At 39.1% G+C, this 21,647-nt stretch overlaps 1 protein-coding gene across 1 annotated transcript in view; it reads left to right on the forward strand.

Annotated features, from left to right (window-relative positions):
- The first annotated feature begins 249 nt into the window (after positions 1-249).
- SLC9A7 (solute carrier family 9 member A7) overlaps positions 250-21,647 on the forward strand; it is a 141,277-nt gene continuing 119,879 nt past the window's right edge. The window contains exon 1 of the mRNA XM_024743532.1: positions 250-339. The gene's annotated coding sequence lies outside the window, so the exon portion shown is untranslated. The remainder of the gene's footprint in view (positions 340-21,647) is intronic.

A 21,647-nucleotide genomic window follows, 5' to 3' on the forward strand; every position in this document is an offset into this window, starting at 1 on the left:
TCACAGGCATATATCATAGTCTCCTGGAGAGATTTTTCAAAACACAATACCTGAGAAAGAAGCCTGGTGCAGGCAGGAATGTCTCTTTTGTTTGCTCTGTCTCTGCCCCTAGAACAGTGCCTAACCCATAGTAGGTGCTATGGGAATATTTGTTTAATGGATTCTACTTTGTCTAACAAAAAATGAGATGCTGTAATACTGCTTAGCATTAAAGGTCCTTCTTTCAAGTTGTTTTGCCCCGGATTTACACTGAGAGTGAAGTTTCTGAGAAGGAAACCTTTGTGAAAACATCTGCTTGAATCACAGCGAACTGTTTAAGAAAGGAGAATGAAGGGATAGGTGAGTATGTGTTTGCAGAAAATTGTATATTTAGCTAATAAGTCACATGGTGGGTTTTTCTTTCTTTTTTTATTGTGGTAAAATATATATGACAAAATGTCATTTAAATTATTTTAACTGTATAATTCACTAGCATTAATAACATTCATAAAATTGTGTGACCATCACCACTATTTCCAAAATTTTTTCATCACCCCAAATAGAAACCTTGTACTCATTAAATAATAATGCCCCATTCCTCCCTCACCCTAGCCCCTGATAACCTTTAATCTACTTTCTGTCTCTATGAATTTGCCTATTCTAGAGATTTCATATAAGTGTATTCATACAATATTTTATCTGTTTCAGTTAAAATAATATTTTCAAGGTTCATCCATGTTGTAGCAGGTACATGAACTTCATTCCTTTCTGTGGCTGAATAGTATCCCATTGTATATATACGCTACATTTTGTGTATCCATCCATCAGTTCAGGGACACTTGGGTTGTTTCCACCTTTTGGCTATTGGTGGTATAATACTGCTATGAACATTTGCATACAAGTGTCTGTTTGAGTTTCTATTTTCAGTTCTTTTGAGTATATACCTAGAAATGGAATTCCTGGGTCGTAGGGTAAGTCTGTGTTTAAATTTTTGAGGAACCACTGAACTGTTTTCCAAAGTGGCTGCAGTATTATACATTCCCACCACAATGCACAAGGGTTCCAATATTGCCACATCCTTTCCTACTTATTTTCTGTTTTTTTTAATAGTCACCCTAGTAGTTGTGAAGTGGTAGTTTATTATGGGTTTGATTGATGCTTCCCTAAGGACTAATAACGTTGAGCGTCTTTTCGTGTGCTCGTTGGCTATTTGTGTATCTTCTTTGGAGAAATGTTCATTCAAGCCTCTGTCTATTTTTAAAATTTGATTATTTTTTGTTGTTGAGTTGTAGTTCTCTACATATTCTGTATATTATTCTCTTGTCAGATATATGATTTGTAAATATTTTCTCCTATCCATTGGGTTACCTTTTCACTCTGTGATAGTGTCCTTTGATGTGCAAAAGTTTTAATTTTGATGAAGTTCAGTTTATCTATTTTTTCTTTTGTTCCTTGTGCTTTTGGTATCATATTCATTGCAAAATCCAGTGCCATGAAGCTTTCCTCCTATATTTTCTTCCAAGAGTTTTATAGTTTTAGCTTTTATCTATTTATTTTGGCCATACCACGCGGCTTATAAGATCTTAGTTCCCCGACCAGGGATCAAACCTGGCCCTGACAGTGAGAGCCCTAACCACTGGACAGCCAGGGAATTCCCTGTTTTAGCTTTTAAATTTAGATCTTTGATCTGTTTTTAGTTAATTTTTATATATGGTGTTATTTTCTTAATTTCCTTTTTGGATTGTTCATTACTAATATATAGAAGTATGACTGATTTTTTTTTTGGTATTGATTTTATATCCTGCAGCTTTGTTGAATTTGTTTATTATCTCTAACCGTGTGTGTGTGTGTGTGTGTGTGTGTGTGTGTCTATTCTTTAGGGTTTTATGTGTGTAAGGTCATGTCATCTGCCAATGGAGATAGTTTTACTTCTTCCTTTCCAATTTGGATGCCTTTTATTTCCCTTTCTCGCCTAATTGCTCTGGTTAGAACATCCAGTACTATGTTGAATAGAAGTGGTGAAAGCAGGCATCTTTGTCTTGTTCTTGATTTTAGGGGAAAAGGTTTCAGTCTTTCATCATTGAGTATGATGTTAGATGTGTTTTTTTCACATATGACCTTTATCATATTGAAAATTCCTTTTTATTTCTAGTTTATTGGGTGTTTTATAATGAAAAGGTGTTAGATTTGTCAAATGCTTTTTCTGCATCAGTTGAGGTGATGATGTGGGTTTTTCCCTTCATTCTATTAATGTGGTATATTACATTGATTGACTTTCATATATTGAGCCACCTTTGCATTCCTGGGATAAATTACATTGGGTCATGGTGTATAATTCTTTTAATATGCTGCTGAATTCTGTTTGCTAGTATTTTGTTGAGGATTTTTGCATCTATATTCGTAGGGACTGTTGGTCTGTAGCTGTCCTTGTCATGTGTTTGTCTGGCTTTGGTATCAGGGTAATGCTGGCCTCCTAGAGTCAGGAAATGTTCACTCTTTTTCAACTTTTGGGAAGTTTGAGAAGGATTGGTGTTAGTTTTTCTTTAAATGTTTGGTAGAATTCAACAGTGAAGCCATGTGGTTCTGAGCTTTTCTTTTTGGGGAGGTTTTTGATTATTGATTCAATCTCCTTGTTACAGATCTATTCAGATTTTGTTTCTTTTTGAGTCAGTTCTTGATAGTTTGTGTCTTTCTAGGAATGTGTTCATTTCCTCCTGAGGGGCTCAACAGTATATTTGAGCAGGCAGAAGAAAGAAGTAGCAGTTTAGGTTTATACTCAGCAAATCTTTTCTTATCACTCTTCTCCATATCTACCTCTGTAACACATTTTAGGTAAAGACACGTTGACCTCAAATTATCTTAGGTTATTAAAACAGTTGATTCACAGATTACTTTGTGTTGAGTGTAGAACTAACTAGGTTTAGCAGAGACTCCAGTTACCTCCCAATATCCATTCTCCCTTTCATCTTTCTAATGGAACCCTGATTTTTAGCTCAGCATATTTCTGTGTAATGAAAGCACTGCATTTCCTGGCCTCTCTTGCAGTTAGGTATGGTCATATGACCAAGTTCTGGCTTAAAGACTAGAAGAAGTGTTGTTTGGGGTTAGTGCAAAGTGTCCTTAAAAGGAAGGGAGCATGCCCTTCTTCTGCCATGACTTCTGTCATCTTGAATGTGGATGTTATGGCTAGATCTCCAGCAGCCATGTTGGATCAAGAGGTAACCTTGGGAATGGAAGGCATTTCTGGCAATACAGTTAGATGGAGCTGAGGTCTCTGATAGCATAGAGCTGCCATGCCAGGCTTGGACTACATACTTTTGGACTCCTTGTAAGTGAGAGAGAAATGGGTCTTTGTTATTTGCTGCTGAACCTAATTGTAACATTTACACCAGGCTCTGAGTTCCACTTGGAACTCGGGTGTCACATATGAGGCACTTTCAAGGGCCTAATGCGGATGTTCAAGACTACAGTGGATATGGCACTGCTTGGGATTCTAGGAGAGGCTAAAGAGTAGGCAGTACAGATCCAAAAAAAAGGTTTGAGGAAAGGGTTAAGATTTAAAGTACCACTTATATTTTGGAACTGTTTTGGGCATTTGATGATCACCCACACATTTGGTGATTTGCTAGAAAGACTCATGGGATTTAGAGACATTTGTAGTCACCACTATGGTTTGTTACAGCGAAAGGATACACAGCAGGATCAGCAAGGGAAAAAGGCATAATGGGTGGAGTCTGGAAGAGTCTAGATGTGGGCTTCCAAAGGGGTGGGGTTTCACAGAACAAGCTGCTTCCTCCAGCAATTAAATACAGCAGTGCCTGCACAGTGTTTCTGCCTAGGGAAGCTTGCTCAAGACTCGGAGTTTTTTTTTTTGTAATTGGGGACTGATTAGGTACTGTTACTGAAATTTCTGATTCCCAGAAGAAAGCAGGTGTTCTCTATGAATTACATTTGCAGAAACTATCTAGCAAGGCTTGTATGGCCATATTCAGCATTCCAGGCACATAAAACAACCTTATCAATTAGTAGCATAGGGGATATTTTGCAGGCCAAGTTCCCAGGAGCTATTGCACGGATCAGTCATACAAGCAGGGCCTCCTAGAAATAGCAACATCAGGCCTATTATGTTCTCTTTTTCCTGTGTTATCAATTGACTGTTAGCTTTTTGGGTTCCTGGGGGTTCTTTGGTTTCAAGATACTTTTTTTTTTTTTTGGCCGCGCCTCACAGCATGTAGGATCTTAGTTTCCTGACCAGGAATCAAACCCGTGCCCCCTGCACTGGAAGCGCGGAGTCTTAATCACTGGACCACCAGGGAAGTCCCACTTTTATTTTAAAAATCATTACTTTTTAGATTTATTAATTTTATTTTAAAAATTATCATAAGTAATATTGACTTTTGACATACAGTTTTATGAATTTTACAATAGATATGTATAACCATCACCACAACTAAAAAACCTAAAAAACCCATGTTACCACCCTACTCTGACAACCACTGATCTGTTCTCCATCACTCTTGTTTTGTCTTTTCAAATGTCAACATAAATGGAATCTTTCAGTATGTAACCTTCTGGGATTAGCTTTTTTACTCAGCATAAGGCCTTTGAGATTTATCCATGTTGTTGCATGTGTCTATAATTAGTTTATTTTTATTGCTTCCATTTTATGGATATACCATAGTTTATTTGTTTGCAAGTTGAGGGACATTTAGGTTGTTTCCAGTTTTTTTGTGATTATGAATAGAGCTACTATAAATATTAGCATACAGGTTTTTGTGTGAATATAAGTTTCCATTTTTCTGTGGTAAATACCCAGGAGTGGGATTGATGGGTCATAGGGTAAGCATATGTTTAACTTGATAAGGAAACTGCCAAACTGTTTTCTGGAGTAGCTGTACATTCCAACTAGCAATGTGTAAGCGTTCCAGTTGCTCCACATTCTCTTCAGCACTTAGTATTGTTAGTATTTTTAATTTTAGCCATTCTAATAAATGTGTAGTGGTATCTCATCGTGGTTTTAATTTGCATTTCCCTGATGCTGAACATCTTTTCATCTGCTTATTTGCCATTCACATATTCTTTTTGGTGAAGTGACTCTTCAAGTCTTTTGCCCATTTTCTAATTGTATTGTTTTCTTTGAATTTTTGAGAGTTTTTTATATATTCTGGAATCAAGTTTTTTGTTGGATATGTAATATGAAATACATATATATATTTTTTGAGGGGGGGGGGGCCATGCCATGCAGCTTGCAGGATCTTAGTTTCCCGACCAGGGATTGAACCTGGGCCCTTGGTAGTGAAAGTGCAGAGTTCTAACCACTGGACTACCAGGGAATTCCCTCAATTGCCCATATCTGTATGGATGTTTTTCTGGACTTTCTCCTGTGTTCCACTGATACCTGTGTCTAGCTTTGTGCCAGTTCCATACTGTCTTGCTTGCTGCAGCTTTGTAGTACATCTCAAAATTGGGTAGTGTGAGTCCTCCAATTTTATTCTTTTACAAAATTGTTTTAGCTCTATATTCTTAATGATTTCCTATGTAGATCTATCAATTATTCACCACAATTTTAGGGCATTTTTATCACTCCCCCCCCCAAAGAAACCCTGTATCCATAATCCTTTCAGGTTATTCTTTCCCCTCATATGCATATGTTGATCTCTTCTGAATACCTGAGGTAGAGACCCCCTGTGGATCTCCAGGATTCTTTCTCTGTTTAGGTCTCCTTTCTGGTGCTCAGTCCTGGGAACTTTAGCTGCTTTTGTATCCAGAATCCCAGGTTTGTCAGTTTCAGGAGTTGGCTAGACTTTGTCTCTGTTTCCCCTCCCTGTTTTGTGGCTTGGAAACGCTCTTAAGGCAGTAAGCTGGAGCAATCAAGGGCTTACCTCATTTCCCCGCATCTCTCAGGGATCACTTTTCTTCATTGCCTGATGTCCAGTGTCTTGAAAACCATTATTTCATGTATTTGTTTTTGTTTCAGGCATGAAGATAATTCCAGTCCCTCTTTCTCTTTCTTGTCTGGAAGTGGAAGCCTTAATTCCATGAAGGAGTTTTGGTCTTTCTTTTTTGTCATGGTAACCCCCCATACAGACTCCTTTTGTTTTATTTTTCTTGAACTGTGGACTTCATGTGTGTGTCTGTGTTTTTATGCAGTTATGCATTTCTATATACACATAGACACACATTTAAAACAAGCCTACTGTGGATGATCTTATTCTAGTCTAGGAATCTGTTGGCTACTGTACATTTTTGCTGTTGAGAGAACTGGGGAAGGAAACAATTGCATTCATTAACAGAGTAGGCTATGAATGGGCCAGAGTGATTCTCTTCAGTGACATGAATGAGAGAATTGTCTCTTTTCAATGGCAGTGTTGTGCAGAGTGTTTATGATGGCACTGGAGAGAGACACAGACAAGATGGTAATACTGTAGTGTTGCCTGAAAGAAAAATGCATGACGTGAAAGTTGTGAGTTAAGTTTTATTCGGGGACTTTAGCCTGAGACACAGCCTCTCAGATAGCTCTGAGGAACTGCTCCTAAGAGGTAATGGAGGAGCTAGAATATGCATGAACTGGTGGGCGACAGCAGTGGCTAATGGCTTGATCCTTGCAGAATTGGAATGGCAGGCAACATTTTTTTTTCTTTGCAGTAGTGATTTTTATTCATTGTGGGGAAATCTGGTAAAGAGTGAAGCTCTGATGTGGCAGATGAAGTCCCAATCCCAGTCCACTCAGAAAAAAAGAGGCAAGTAGTACAGTAGGAGACAACTGTGAACCAAGGCATTGGAAGAGCTGAGAAGCCAACCAGTGTGCATTGAAGCTACCTAGAGATAAGGAACAGCAGGAAGCCACTGTCACCCCAGGGGTGGACATAGGGAGAAGGTGGTGTTACCAGAGCCCGGGAGTGAGGTCGCCTGAGATACCCTGACTTCATTCCTCTCACCCTCTAGTCTCTTATCAGTGCCACCCACTGGATTAATTTAACTGGAAGCCACTTGCAAGGGGGCCTGGAAAAGTAGTTTACAGGAGTCCCCCCTCTTTTCCCGTCCCCTGCAGCACATAGCAGAGCAGCAAAGGGCAGAAAGTGGATCTGAGGGCACATCAGCCCAGGACCGGTGTGAAGGTCCTTCCTCAAATCGAATGCCCATTCTGATATGCAGTATGTCCAATACCTAGATATGGTCCAGAAGGGAAGAGGAAAGCTGCATGGTCAGGATCAAAAGAGCCAGTATTCCTATCAGCAGTCTGGGGGAAAGGAAGCTAGGTGTTGAGGCACAACACCTTTTAAAGCCATTTAATATCTGCTTAAAAGCCATTTAATATTTGCTCAAAGCCATTTAATATCTGCTTAAAGGATGAGATGAGGTAATTATGATAAACAGTTGTTCACATTTGAAATGTTAAGTTTATGCATTAACAAACCCCACATCAGCTATTTTTTAAGCTTATCTACTGATGCTGTTTGATTGAGTTATATATTATTTAGGGAGAGGAAGTGGTGGTAGATATGAGGAGAGACGGGAGGACCCTTTTTATTTTATTTTTATTTTTTATTTGGCCGTGCCACACGGCTTGCAGGATCTTAGTTCCCTGACCAGGGACTGAACCTGGGCCACGGCAGTGAAAGTGCCAAGTCCTAACCACTGAACTACCAGGGAATTCCCAGTAAGTTTTTTTTTTTTTTTTTTGCGATACGCGGGCCTCTCACTGTTGTGGCCTCTCCCGTTGCGGAGTACAGGCTCCGGACGCGCAGGCTCAGCGGCCATGGCTCACGGGCCCAGCCGCTCTGCGGCATGTGGGATCTTCCCAGACCGGGGCACGAACCCGTGTCCCCTGCATCGGCAGGTGGACTCTCAACCACTGCACCACCAGGGAAGCCCAGTTCTTTTTTTAATTGAAATTATTGCAACCCAGGCAAGAATATTAGTTATTTCAAACTGATCAGAATCCTTGATTAGGTATTAACACTATAAGAATATCCAGTCTGTTGGATTAACAAAATGTTCAGCGAATTGTTAGTACATTATACTTTGCTTGACACAGTCTTTTAATATTTCAAATATCTAGACTTTGTGGGAAAAGGCTGCATACAAGATATAACTACGCTTGAAAAACTAATCAACAGCCTTCTGGTTTCAGTTCAGAGATGTGGAGTGTAGAGTTCCCATCCTTACAACAAGAAAAAAGCTGGACAAATTGCAAATTAATGACTTTTCTTGAACCCTATGGAAAACTAAGGTTTCCGGGCTTACACCTAGCCCCAAATCAGGAGAGATGCAGGTGGCACTGCAGGGAGAAATAGCACGTGAGCATTTGCTTACCTGGGATAGACACTGCCAATGTCATATAAGCCAATAATATTAAATTGTTAATGAGTTACTAAAGGTTGGGGGCCATAGGTATAGAAGGTTCTGTCTTGCAGACTTTTCCTTCAGAATCCCCACCAGGTGCTCACAGGGAAGATCAGGGAGACTCCTGATAAAGTGTCCCCCATGTGCTGGCTAGGATAGCAGAACAACAGCCACTGCCAAAATCTGCCTAGACATGTCTCCTCATCTCCTAAAGGAACAAAAGTCTTAATCTGCAGGAAGAAGGGGAACAAAAACTGGTAGAAACCCACTGCAGCTGAGAAAGAACAGGAAAAACAAAGAAGCTCTACTCTTAGGGAAGGAAAGGAATACCGTAATTCTGGGCACAGAATTTTGCTTGGAAGAGGATCACATGCTTATGGAGGCCGCAACCCCAAGACCCGGGGCCACAGTACCTATCTAATATTGATGATTGACCGGAACAGAAGAGACTGCCCCCATCTCCCACCTCCCCACTACCAAGCTAACAAGCATTAAGTAAACATAGCAATAGAACTGATAAAATGGAATCATAAAAAATACTAAATAAGGCCTATAGAAAGAAGAAAGAGAGGAAAAAAAGAAATGAAGAACAAACGGAACAAATAGAAAACAGCTAACAAGATAGATTTTAACCCCACCATATCAGTAATCACTTTAAATGTGAATGGTCTAAAAGAGATTGTCAGATCGGATTTAAAAAAAAAGACATAACATGTATGCTGTTTACAAGAAACCCACTTTAATTAATTAATTTTGGCTGCACAGGGTCTTAGTTGTGGCACTCAGGATCTTTGTTGTGGCATGCGGGATCTTTTTTTAGTTGCAGCATGTGGACTCCTTAGTTGCTGCATGCATGCAGGATCTAGTTCCCCGACTAGGGATCGAACCCAGGCTCCCCCTGCATTGGGAGCTTGGAGTTTTACCCACTGGACCACTAGGGAAGTCCTGAAACCCACTTTAAATATAAAGACATAGATTCAAAGTAAAAGGAAGGATAAAGATACACCATGCAAATGCTAAACAAAAGAAAGCTGAAGTAGCTAGGTTGATCTCAAATAAAGTAGACTTCGTAACAAGGAAGATTAGGGACTTGAATTTTATCTGAAAAATCATTTCACCTTTTTCATATAATGTAACGTAATTGCAGGAATGATATCCCATCACCTTTGCCATATTCTTTTGGTTAGAAGCAAGGTAGAAGTCCTACCCACCCAAAACATAGGTAGTCCTCACTTTGCATCAGTCTGATATGTATGAATTTCAGTTACCATGGTTTAGTTAAATAACATCAGTCCCTAACAACACAGTTCAGATTTCTGGTACCATGGTATATTAACTGTGAGTAACTGCATAAAGTTCAGACTTTCCTGCTAGCTCTTTGTATTACATAAATAACAAATGGACATCAAGATGAGTGATCAGTCTTTCAAAGTCTGTCCATGCTCACTGCCCGCCTGTTATTCAGTTCACAAACAGACAGCAAAGCATGCAGTTGGGTTGCCTCCTTGTCTGCCAGTGATAAATCCATGTGACATTTTACAAAAATGGGTAGCTGAAAGAGGGAATTGGCCAAGAAAGATGAAAGTGCAGCAGAGAAATGAAAAGTAACAACACTGAAATTTGTATCAAACGTAAATGGAATAATAGAAGAAAGGGCTGATAGCAGAAATGTCGACACTGCCACCATTCGAGAAACTCTAAATGTACAGCCAGATGAACTTAATGAAGAACTTACTGATGTAAATGAGCAAAGTGGTTGTGATGAAAAGGATGACGATCCAGAGGAAGTGATGCCAGCAAAAAATCTTCATATTGAAGGAGCTGTTGGAGAGATTTCAAGACATGGAAAGTGCTAAGGCTATAATGTGAAAACTGATCCTAACCTAGAAAGGAGTGTGACAGGTCACCAAGGCATAGAGAAGACGCTTGCTCTGTATCCCTCTGTGTTGTACAGTAAGTTATACAGTGAGAGAAAGAAAGCAAGCACTTTTCAAACTACTTTTGATAAGTTTTCTACAAAGAAATAACCCCTTTAAAATTATTTATTTATTTATTTTGTCTACACCAGGTCTTAGTTGCGGCATGCGGACCCTTAGTTGCGGCATGCGGACTCTTAGTTGTGGCATGCATGTGGGATCTAGTTTCCTAACCAGGGATCGAACCTGGGCCCCCTGCATTGGGAGCATGGAGTCTTACCCACTGGTCCACCAGGGAAGTCCCAAGAAAAAACCCTTTAATTCTTAATATTTTTGGTGTTTTAACTTACAGGGTACTAAATAAATATAAGTTTTACTATCTTTTCATTTCTCTTTACATTTATAGCCAAGAGTAAGAGTCCTTAATGTTTTGATGACATTTTTTAAAGATCATTGAATGATTATATTTTCCCCATTGATTATTAAGATTGCTTTTCTTGCTTTTAGCTTGTATAGTCATTTTTGCAGTTCCCACTACCATGCAGGACTGTTTATACTATTTAGAGATTAAAAAGAATGAAGTAGTGATTCATGCTAAAACATGAATGAACCTCAACATTATGCTAAATGGAAGAAGTCATGCACAAAGGTTGCCTACTGTGTGATTCCATTTACATGAAATGTTTAGAAAAGGCAAATGTATAGAAACAGAAAATACTGGGGTGGCCAAAAAGTTCCTTCGGTTTTTAAGTAAAAATAAAAGACATTTTTCATTTTCACCAAGAACTTTATTGAACAGCGTATTCACCATTTTGTTCCACTACCTTCTGCCGTTTTTCAGGCAACTTCATAATTCCATCTTCCCAAAACTTTTCATCTTTTTGAGCAAAGAACTGGTCCAGGTGCCTTTTACAGTCTTCCAGGGAATTGAAATTTTTCCCATTAAGAGAATTTTGTAAAGACTGAAATAAATGGAAATCTGAAGGTACGATGTCTCGTGAATACGGCAGATGAATCAGGACTTCCCAGCTAAGCTGTAACAGTTTTTGCCTGGTCATCAAAGAAACATGCAGCCTTGCGTTATCCTGATGGAAGATTATACATTTTCTTTTGACTAATTCCGGATGCTTTTTGTCGAGTGCTGCTTTCAGTTGGTCTAAATGGGAGCAGTACTTGTAGAATTAATCATTTGGTTTTCCGGAAGGAACTTAGAGGACTCCCTTCCAATCCCACCATATACACCTTACCTTCTTTGGATGAAGACCGGCATTTGGTGTGGTTGATGGTGGTTCATTTCACTTGCCCCATGATCTCTTCCGTTCCACATTATTGTACAGTATCCACTTTTCATTGCCCATCACAATTCGTTTTAAAAATGGAATGTTTTCATTACATTTCAGTAGAGAATCACATGGAAATGGAGCTACAATCAAAGAAAGTTTCAATATTTTACTGGAATTAACTTAGCATCACACTGAAGTAGATTGTGATCAAGATGACTATTGTAATCCCTGGAACACCCACTATGGAAATAAAAAATAATTCAAAAATATAGTAAAAAAAAGGAATTGAAGTTCCACATACACACAAATTTTATATATATATATATATAGAGAGAGAGAGAGAGAGACAGACAGACAGACAGAGAAAGCATGCGCATGCACACAAGAAAGCAGTGAGAAAGTAAGAAAGAACCAAAATGGCATGAAACATAGAAAATAAATAGCAAATGTGGCAGTCATAAACTCAGCCATTAAATGTGATGACTAAACACTGCAATCAAAAGGCAGACATTGTCACACTAGGGAAAAAAAACTGAGATTCAACTCTATGCTGTCTAAAAGACATACTTTAGATGAGGTTTATCAACCTTGTACCATTGAAATTTTGGACTGGATAATTCTTGGTTACGGGGGCTATCCTGTGCATTGTAGGATATTTAGTAGCATCCCTGGTCTTTATCCATTACATGTCAGTAGTAGCCATGCAGTTGTGATAAACATAAATTTCTCCAGCTATTGCCAGATGTCACTCGGGGGACAAAAATTGCTCCCTGCTGAGAACTACGCTTTAGATTCACACACACACACGCACATGCACACAGAGGTTGAAAGTAAAAGGATGGAAAAATACATTCCGGCTAACGCTAATCATAAAAGCAGTGGAGTAGCTATGTTATCAGACAAGATAGACTTTAAGATAAGAAATATTATTGTAGATAAAGAGGGACACTTCATAATGCCCTCAGGAAGATATAAAAATTACGAATGTGTACACACCTAAAAACAGTTCCAAAACACATGAAGCAAAAATTGACAGACTTGAAAAGAGAGATGCAATTCAACAATAATGGGTAGGGACTTCTATACCTTTCAATAATTGAAAGAGCACCTGCATAAAAAGTTAGCAAGGTTACAGAAGATTTAAACAACACCATCAACCTACTTGACCTAACTGGCATTTATAGAACAGTCTACCCAGCAACAGTAAAACACACATCCTTTTTAAGCAGACATGGGACATTCTACAGAATAGGTCATATGCTTGGCCATAAAACAAGTCTTATTAAATTTTACAAGATTGAAATCATAAAGAACGTTCTCTGACCAAAAAGTAGTTTTATAACCAAAGAACGTTCTTATAAAGTTGTTCTTATAAAGTAGTTTTATAACAAGTATATGTAGCTCTTAATAATTTTATTGTTAGTTTTTGCCCTTCCTGACTCTCTTTTGCAAATATTTAAAAAATTTTGAATAGGTAATACATTTACACGGTCCAAATAGAAAAGAAACTTAAAGGGGACACATTGAAAATGTATGCCCCAGTGGGACCTTCAAGATGGCGGAGGAGTAAGACGTGGAGATCACCTTCCTCCCCACAAATACATCAAAAATTAATCTACATGTAGAATAACTCCTACAGAACACCAGCTGAATGCTGGTAGAAGACTGCAGACTTCCCAAAAGGCAAGAAAATTCCCATGTACCTGGGTAGGGCAAAAGAAAAAAGAAAAAACAGACAAAAGAATAGGGATGGGGACTGCACCTCTGGGAGGGAGCTGTGAAGGAGGAAAAGTTTCCACACGTTAGGAAGCCCCTTCACTGGTGGAGATGGGGGATGGGCAAGTGGAAGCTTTGGAGCCACGAAGGAGAGCGCAGCAACAGGAGTGCAGAGGGCAAAGCAGAGACATTCTTGCACAAAGGATCCGTGCCGACTAGCACTCACCAGCCTGAGAGGCTTGTCTGCTCACCCGCTGGGATGGGCGAGGGTTGGGAGCTGAGGCTCGGGCTTCGAAGGTCAGATCCTAGGGAGAGGACTGGGGTTGGCTGCGCAAACACAGCCTGAAGGGGGCTAGTGCGCCACAGCTAGCTGTGAGGGAGTCTGGGAAAGAGTCTGGAACTCACCAGCCTGAGAGGCTTGTCTGCTCACCTTCCGGGACAAGCAGGGGCTGGGAGCTGAGGCTTGAGCTTCGGAGGTCAATTCCCAGGTAGAGGACTCGGGTTGGCTGCGTGAACACAGCCTGAAGGGGGCTAGCTCGCCACAGCTAGCTGGGAGTCCCAGAAAAAGTCTGGAGCTGCCGAAGAGCCAAGAGACTTTTTCTTCCCTCTTTGTTTCCTGGTGTGCGAGGAGAGGGGATTAAGAGCGCCCACTTAAAGGAGCTTCAGAGACGGGCGCGAGCCATGGCTGTCAGCGTGGACCCCAGAGACTGGCATGCGATGCTAAGGCTGCTGCTGCAGCCACCAAGAAGCCTGTGCGAGCACAGGTCACTATCCACACCTCCCCTCCCGAGAGCCTGTGCAACCCGCCACTGCCAGGGTCCCATGATCCAGGGACAACTTCCCTGGGAGAACGCACAGCGCGCCTCAGGCTGGTGCAACGTCATGCTGGTCTCTGCCACTGCAGGCCCACCCCGCATTCCAATTATAACCACAATACCCCTCCCTCCCCCAGGCCTGAATGAGCAAGAGCCCCCTAATCAGCCACTGTTTTTACCCCCTGCTGTCTGGGCGGGGAACAGATACCTAACCTTATACCTAAAGCAATTAGAGAAAGAAGAACAAAAATAACCCCGAGGTTAGGAGAAGGAAAGAAATCTTAAAGATCAGATCAGAAATAAATGAAGTATCCGCAAATCAATCAACGTGTACACCATATTAACAAATTGAAGGAGAAAAACCATACGATCATCTCAATAGATGCAGAGAAAGCTTTTGACAAAATTCAGCACCCATTTATGATAAAAACTGTCCAGAAAATAGGCATAGATGGAACCTACCTCAACATAATAAAGGCCATATATGACAAACCCGCAGCCAACATTGTTCTCAGTTGTGAAAAACTGAAACCATTTTCTCTAAGATCAGGAAGAAGACAAGGTTGCCCACTTTCCCTGCTGTTATTCAACATAGTTTTGGAAGTTTTAGCCACAGCAATCAGAGAAGAAAAGAAATAAAAGGAATCCAAATCAGAAAAGAAGAAGTAAAACTGTCACTGTTTGCAGATGACATGATACTGTACATAGAGAATCCTACAGATGCTACTAGAAAACTATTAGAGCTAATCAATGAATTTGGTAAAGTTGAAGGATACAAAATTAATGCACAGAAATCCCTTGCATTCCCATACACTAATGATATAATATCTGAAAGAGAAATTAAGGAAATACTCCCATTTACCATTGCAACAAAAAGAATAAAATACTAGGAATAAACCAACCTAAGGAGACAAAAGACTTGTACACAGAAAGCTATAAGACACTGCTGAAAGAAATTAAAGATGATACAGACAGATGGAGAGATATACCGTGTTCTTGGATTGAAGAATCAACATTGTGAAAATGACTGTAGTACCCAAAGCTATCTATAGATTCAGTGGCATTTTTCACAGAACTAGAACAAAAAAATTCACAAATTGTATGGAAACACAAAAGACCCCAAATAGCCAAAGCAATCTTGAGAAAGGAAAATGGAGCTGGAGGAATCAGGCTCCCTGACTTCAGACTATAATACAAAGCTGCAGTAATCAAGACAGTGTGGTACTGGCACAAAACAGAATTATAGATCAATGGAACAGGATAGAAAGCCCAGAGATAAACCCACACACATATGGTCACCTTATCTTTGCTAATGGAGGCAAGAATATACACGGGAGAAGTGACAGCCTCTTCAGTAAGTGGTGCTGGGAGCACTGGACAGCTACATGTAAAAGAATGAAATTAGAACACTTCCTAACGCCATACACAAAAATAAACTCAAAATGGATTAAGGCCTATATGTAAGGGCAGACACTGTAAAACTCTTAGAGGAAAACATAGACAGAACACTCTATGACATAAATCACAGCAAGATCCTTTTTGACCCACCTCCTAGAGAAATGGAAGTAAAAGCAAAAATAAACAAATGGGACCTAATGAAACTTAAAAGCAGCAGTTATGCTCCAGTAAAGATGTTAAAAAAAAAGAAAATGTATGCTGCGTCCCTCTATATTCATTTCTCCTTGACATTGTAGTAACCACTTTTGTTTGTCTTTCCTGTATTTCTTCACGTAAATATAAGCAAATAACAAATATATGTTCTGATTTCCACCCTTCCTCCATAAAAGGTAGTATATACCATGTGTCCTGTAGTGCATCTTGTGTTTTTCATTTAAGTTATCCTAGAGATGTTGCCATATTAGAACAAAGAAGTCTTCCCCATTCGTTTCTTTTATAGCTGCAAGGTATTCTATTGTGTGGATGTACCATAATTTAGTCCTTTGGTGTTGGATGCTAGGATGGTTTCCAGGCTTACTGTCATCAAGCAATACTGCACTGGATAACCTTGAACATCTTGTACATGTGTGGTTGTATCTGCGGGATAGATTCCTAGAAGTAAGATTGCTGGCTCAAAAGGTAAATACATTTGCAATTTTGGGTGATATTGCCAGATTCTTTTCATTAGAAGTTGTACTATTTTTCACTCTTACCAGCAATGAAAGTGCCCATTTTCCCAGTCTTGCCAAAAGAATGTGTTGTCAAACTTCTGGACTTTTGTCAATTTGAGAAATAAGAATGGTATCTCAGTGTCATTTAATTTGCATTTCTCTTATAAATAATGATGAATATCTTTTCAAAAGGTTAAGAGCCATTTATATTTTTTTCTTGTGAATTGCCTATTTATATTCTTTACATATTTTTTCCTTATGGACTTGTCTCTTTCTTGATTCTAGGACTTTTTTTTAACGTCTTTATTGGAGTATAATTGCTTTATAATGGTGTGTTAGTTTCTGCTTTATAACAAAGTGAATCAGCTATACATATACATATAACCCCATATCTCCTCCCTCTCGCGTCTCCCTCCCACCCTCCCTATCCTGCCCCTCTAGATGGTCACAAAGCACCGCACTGGTCTCCCATGTGCTATGCAGCTGCTTCCCACTAGCTAGCTATTTTACATTTGGTAGTATATATATGTCCATGCCACTCTCTCACTTTGTCCCAGCTTACCCTTCTGACTCCCCATGTCCTCAAGTCCATTCTCTATGTCTGTGTCTTTATTCCTGTCCTGCCCCTAGGTTCTTCAGACCTTTTTTTTTTTTTTCAGATTCCATGTATATGTGTTAGCATACCGTATTTGTTTTTCCCTTTCTGACTTACTTCACTCTGTATGACAGACTCTAGGTCCATCCATCTCACTACAAATAACTCAATTTCATTTCTTTCTGTAGCTGAGTAATATTCCATTGTATATGTGCCACATCTTTATCCATTCATCTGTCAATGGACACTTAGGTGGCTTCCATGTAGGACCTTTTTAATATATTAGGGAGATTAGCCCCCTTATCTGTGATGGGTTGCAACTATTTTTTTCAGTTTATCTTTTTTTTAAAAAACCTTGATTATGTGTTTTCCTCCTCTTAGAAGTTTGTTGTTTTTGCTATCAAATAGTCAAAGTTTTCAGTTTTTACTCTTAAGATGTCTGGACTTCATCATTAGAAAGATGCTCCCCAAATATCTACTTAGTTGTACCATCACCAGTTACTAAAAAGTTCATATCGACCCTGCTGATTTGAGATGCCTTCTCTATCATACCCTAAATTTCTATTCTGTTCCATTGGTATGATTCTATTCATGAATTAATGCCATCAATATTATTACTGTACCAGTATTAAATAGTTCCAATGGTTTCAGCCCTTAGAATATTTTAAAATATGTTAGGGCTAATGTCCCTCATTGCTCATTTTTCCCCTTGAGTTTTCCCGGTTCTTGTCTGTTTAGTTTTGCATATGACTCTAGAATTCTCTAGTTCCCAAATGCCTATTGGTACTTTTATTGAGATAGCATTGAATTTATGAATCAGTGTGGGAAGAATAATTTTTACTGTGTTGATTCTTCCTATTCAAGGACCTCCTATGCCTTTCTATTTTTCAAGACTCTTGTGTTCTTCAGGAGTATTTTTGAGTTTTCCTCTTAAGTTTTGTACCTTTCTTATTAACATTAAACCTAGATATTCTATGTTTTTGTTAATATTATAAATGAGGTCTTCTTGTCCATTATATCTTTAAATTGTATTGTTGTTCTGGAATACTTTTCATTTAAATTGGCTTAGCCACATTATTTTTCATTTTCTTTACTCTCATTTTCACAGCCCAGGATATTTCCTGAAAATTGTCAAATGCTTTTTACTACATTTCTACCTTGAAATGAAGTATCTTGAAAATTAATGTAAACAAATCAAAGTACTGAAAATGACTTAGGGTTTCTAGTGTAGATGTTAGCATAAGTGCTTGAAGGCAGAGAAGGCAAAACCCAGAGTGTATTTTGATATTGGTTTGGTGGAGGCTGGCTTGTCATGAACCAAAAACTTGGCATCCTTAAAGTTAACAGATTGATCACTTGTATTAGAGATAACACTGAATAACTATTTTGGCTAACTGTTGAATGGCAAGTGTTGAAAATTCGTATTTGGCCAACACCAAACCAAAGTATCACCAACTTAAAGTGAATCTCTGAGTTTACTAAATCTATATTTTATTCAGGGATGCGTTATTATTGCAGTTTTATTAAAAATGTCAGTTGTGGGCTTCCCTGGTGGCGCAGTGATTGAGAGTCCGCCTGCCAATGCAGGGGACACGGGTTCGTGCCCCAGTCCAGGAAGATCCCACATGCCGTGGAGCTGCTGGTCTCGTGAGCCATGGCCTCTGAGCCTGCGCGTCCGGAGCCTGTGCTCCGCAACGGGAGAGGCCACAGCAGTGAGAGGCCAGTGTACCACAAAAAAAAAAAAAAATGTCAGTTGTCATGTTTTCAAAGTTTGACATTACAGAGTGTAATTTCTCAGCACTGTCAGCTGCTAGATTGCATGGGGGAGTTCATTAGGTCGTATTTGTGTGATACCGAAGAGATAACTAGAAATTAAATGCAACTCTAGGAGTCTGTTTTGTGATGTTAATGGTACCAAACAATTCTACAAAGATTCGAATTATAACCTAATGTCTATTATTGTATCTTGTGTTGTTACTTAAACTTTTAGATATTTTTTGACTTAACCAGATATATTGTTTTTCCTTAAGTTATTTAGTGATTGCACTGTTCATTCAACCTTCACTGTTTACCTGTTTATTTCTTAATATATTCCTTTTTAAAAGTCAGGTTTATTGAGATATACTTTCATACGATAAGATTCGTTCTTTTTATGTATAGAGTTTGGTGAGTCTTCCCATACACATACACTTGTGTGACCACCACCAAAATCAATATATAGAACATCTATTCCCCCAGAAAGTCCTTGTGCATCTTTGCAGAGCATGCCCTCCTCCTACTCCAGCCCTCGGCAACTACTGGTCTGTTTTCTGTCCCTATAATTTAGCCTTTTCTAAAACTTCAAGTGAATGAAGTCATATATTAGGTACCCTTCTGTGTCTAGCTTCTTTCACCTAGCAAAATACTTTTGCAATTCATCCATGTTGTTGTGTGTATCAGTAGTCTGTTTCTTTGTTATTACTGAGCAGTATTCCATTGCATGGATGCATCATGGTTTACTTGCACATTCACCATTCGTTGAACATTTGGGTTGTTTTCAGTTCTGGGTATTATAAATAAAGCTGCTCTGAACATTTGCCTACACGTCTTTGTGTGGGCATGTGTTTTCATTTCTGTTGGATAAACACCCAAGAGTGAGATTTCTGGGTTGTATGGTAAGTGTATGTTTAACTTTAGAAAAACCTGGCAACCTTTTTCAAAGGGACTGAACATTTTGCATTCCCAGCAGCAGTGTGGAAGATTGCTCCACAGCCTTAACAATTTTTCTTATTTAGGAATTTTTAATTTTAGCCATTCTAGTGTGAAGTGGTATCTTATTGTTGTTTTAATTTGCATCTCCCTAATGATCAGTGATGTGGAACTTCTTTTCTTGTGCTTATTTGCAGTCTGTATACCTTGTTGTGTTCTGTTCATATTTTTTGGCCCATTTTTAATCTTCTTTTTTCTTTTGGTCTTCTTGAGTTGTGCTTTTATATTTTTTCGGTGCAAATTCTTTATCAGATAAGGGGTTTGCAGTATTTTCTCCCTACCTGTGGCTTGTTGTTTTCATTTCCTTAGCAGTGCCTTTTGAAGAGTAGAAGTTTTAGATTTTGATAAAGTCCAATTTGTCCGTTTTTCCCTTTATGGTTTGTATTTTTTGTGTCCATCTTAATGCATTTTTTTTTTTTTGCGGTACGCAGGCCTCTCACTGTTGTGGCCTCTCCCGTTGCGCAGCACAGGCTCTGGACGCGCAGGCTCAGCAGCCATGGCTCACGGGCCCAACCGCTCCACGGCATGTGGGATCCTTCCGGACCGGGGCACGAACCCGTGTCCCCTTAATGCATTATTAATAAGTTAACTGTTTTGTATATAAAATCAACAGCTCTCCTAGTCATTTATCAACACTTTTTTTTACAATAATAAAGATGAATATATCACTCAAGAGACTGGTAGAATTTCTACATGTAAAACACATAAGGCAATCTGTACTCCAAATTACAAATAGATTTTATAATAAATACAAAAGGCATGCCTTGTTTATATTACTCATGTTGATATGCTGGTCACATGTGATGACATTCTATATCTTGTTGTCACATGGTCGTTGATCACTAACAGTTAAGGAATACCCAAAATGCCATTGAGGGAGACGTTCAGTTACTTCTGAAGACTGAAGCTGATTTGTGCCTGAGTCAAACTTTGGGACATCCCTCATTTATATTGATTAGTTCTTTGTGTTTATTTTGGTATTGTTTACTAATTACAGATTCCAGTCTTTCCATAAAGAGACCCAAGTAAGCCCAACCATGATTTTCACAAAATTAAGTCGTATGTTGACTACCCAAGTATTTGTGGCTATTTATTGTACAGGGACACAGACTCTTCTCACAAGGACTGCTATGGGAGTGCTATGTGGAGGAGGTTATTAAGAAATTAGCTTTATGATCCCTCTGGAGCTGCTTCTTCCAGCAAGAGAAACAGAAAAATCGAGAGAGTGGTTTGGATTAGGCTTTCGGTCTTTAACATTTCATGTGTGTCCTCACTGTCATCCAGACACTGAGAAAATGATGTAGCATTCCTTCACTCTAGCAGAATAATTGTGACCCAGCTTTATTTTATTTATTTATTTGAGTTTTATTTTATACAGCAGGTTCTTATTAGTTATCTGTTTTATACATATTGGTATATAAATGTCAATCCCAATCTCCCAATCCATCCCCCCACCTCTTTCCCCCTTGGTGTCCATACGTTTGACCTCTACATCTGTGTCTCTACTTCTGCCTTGCAAACTGGTTCATCTGTACCATTTTTCTAGATTCCACAAATATGCGTTAACATACGGTATTTGTTTTTCTCTTTCTGACTTACTTCACTATGTATGACAGTCTCTAGGTCCATCCACGTCTCTACAAATGACCCAATGTCGTTCCTTTTTATGGCTGAGTAATATTCCACTGTATATATGTACCACATCTTCTTTATCCATTCATCTGTCAGTGGGCATTTAGGTTGCTTCCATGACCTGGCTATTGTAAATAGTGCTGCAATGAACATTGGGATGCATGCGTCTTTTTGAATTATGGTTTTCTCTGGGTATATGCCCAGTAGTGGGACTGCTGGGTCATATGGTAGTTCTATTTGTAGTTTTTTAAGGAACCTCCATACTGTTCTCCAGTTGATACAGATAGTGGCTGTATCAATTTACATTCCCACCAACAGTGCAAGAGGGTTCCCTTTTCTCCATACCCTCTCCCGCATTTGTTGTTTGTAGCTTTCCTGATGATGCCCATTCTAACCGGTATGAGGTGATACCTCATTGTAGTTTTGATTTGCATTTCTCTAATAATTAGTGATGTTGAGCAGCTTTTCATGTGCCTCTTGGCCATCTGTATGTCTTCTTTGGATGACCC

Source organism: Neophocaena asiaeorientalis, unplaced genomic scaffold (assembly GCF_003031525.2).
Source record: "Neophocaena asiaeorientalis asiaeorientalis breed wild unplaced genomic scaffold, Neophocaena_asiaeorientalis_V1.1 scaffold243, whole genome shotgun sequence".
In the NCBI taxonomy this organism is placed as follows: domain Eukaryota; kingdom Metazoa; phylum Chordata; class Mammalia; order Artiodactyla; family Phocoenidae; genus Neophocaena; species Neophocaena asiaeorientalis.